The following is a 1,982-nucleotide window of genomic DNA, read 5'->3' as shown; positions in this document are numbered from 1 at the left end:
GCTCGATGCAAATAAAGATTACAAAGGGTTACCGGCGCAAAGCCGTCGAAAGATACAAACACATTGCCACCTGTGTGGCAATTTTCCCTATCTTGGGGAGGAGCGAGCGATGAAGAAAGGCACCGAACCCCTGGCTGGCGCAACGGCCAGGCTGCTAGGGATGTGAGGAACAGCCCCCAGACCTCACGGGTCCAGCGGGATGCTCTCCTCGCAAGCTTTCTTCTAGCATCTCCTCCACCAAAGACTCTGCGGGGGGTCGAGCTGGCGGACAGCACCCTCCGCACCGTCTCCCCGAGAGCAACCTTGTTGCCGGGGGGGCGATGCGAAGAACAGCCACCAGACCTGGCACTAACGCAATGGTCAAGCAACTCCATCCCCCTTCAGGCTAGGGGACATCGCAGGAGCAGGACCCCATGGGCCCAATGATCTCCTGTTGATCCCACTGAAGCTGAGGGATGGTGCGCACGCCCTCTCCGTTCTTCCCCCGCCGCTCGCAAGCATTCTTCTAGCACCAACGCCAAAAAAAGCCAGGCCACCCCATCTGGGGGCCGGCCACGAAAGGCAAAAGAGAACATTACAAGACTTAGGCAATGCTGGAAGCAAAAGCAGGGAAGTTGGAGAAGAAAGGGAACCCCACGACCCCTATTTATAGCTGCGTCTGGCGCCAAGCTTCAAGCCTGTCAAAGGGCGAAGGCTTGGGCCGCCCGTGATGACGTGGCACTCCATGAGCAAAGGACGCCCTCGGTTACCGCGCCGAGACGCGACCGAACGAAATAAAGCGAAACTGAGCCCCCGGACTCTGAGCGGCGCAGCATCGGCTCAGGCCGACCGCCCTCGAACGGCGTGCCGCAAGGCATCCAGGGAAAGCGGATCCAAGGCCCTGAGCGCGGGACAGCGCGACAAAAGCGCCAGCTGCTGAGCAGCAAGCACCGTCGTCGCCCCGGCCCCCTCAGCGCGCGGACACGTCTTATTCCCGGAACAAACAAACAAAAAGGTGCGCGCCTCGAAGCTCTCCCCCCATGGGTACACTACCCCGACCGACGAGTTGTCACATCCGCCGGGCTGGCGCTCAGGCGTGCCTGGTGGGTGCACGGCATTGACCGATCACGTCAAGGGGGAAATCGCCGAATCACCCTTTGGCCAAATCCCTTGACTCGACCAAAGCTTCGGGGGCTACTGTCGGATACCACGATTAGGGACACCCTAATCGGGGTGCTAAGATCACTCTAGAAAATGCAAACACGTGTCAAGGCGACTAGGCCCACGAAGGCCCATGGCCTCCTTCCAATCTGGAAGAAAGGAAAGGACTCAAAGAAGCCCAGCGTACGGCCCATTTGCACCCCTCTCGGGCCCGCGGGATGATCTCCGCCTCGCTCGAGGGCTCCCATCGGGATCCTCGACTGCGCCCCGTATCTCCGCCTCGCTCGAGGGTAGCGAATCTACCCTCGAGCGGGCAGATCATCTCCGCCTCGCTTGAGGCCACCCGTCGGCACAAGGGACAAATGGCCCCGCTGCCCACCCGCCCGTCGTATGGAGGCATTAAAAGGCCGACCACTCCTCCACAGTGTACCGGATGGATGGCGTCAGGCCGCCATTCCTCATAATGGCTGTGATCGGGGTCCCAACCGCCAACTCCGGTCACTGCTCCGCCATCCCGTACACTGCGGCAGCACTATGGAACCTGCGACGCGGGAAGTAGCACGCCCGGCACTGCTCCCGTACTATTCTGCCAACTCCGGCCGTCCGGACTCCACCTCATCATACGTATGGCCCCGGACCCACCTCCTACTTGGGAAGGGGTCCGGCGACGCCACGTGCCCCTCCAAGAGGGACGCACAGCCCATGCAGCCGGAGTCTCGGACCTGCCCCCTCGAGGGGTCTGGGACCTCCACGTGTCTCCCGGACCTCCTAGAGCGCACACCAGCACTCCGTCCAGAGGGTCCGGGACCGCCGCGTGCCCCGCCACCGCTGGTGCATGCGAG

This window comes from Panicum virgatum, chromosome 9N, assembly GCF_016808335.1.
Source record: "Panicum virgatum strain AP13 chromosome 9N, P.virgatum_v5, whole genome shotgun sequence".
NCBI lineage: Eukaryota > Viridiplantae > Streptophyta > Magnoliopsida > Poales > Poaceae > Panicum > Panicum virgatum.
Note: the sequence above shows the minus strand (reverse complement) of the source record.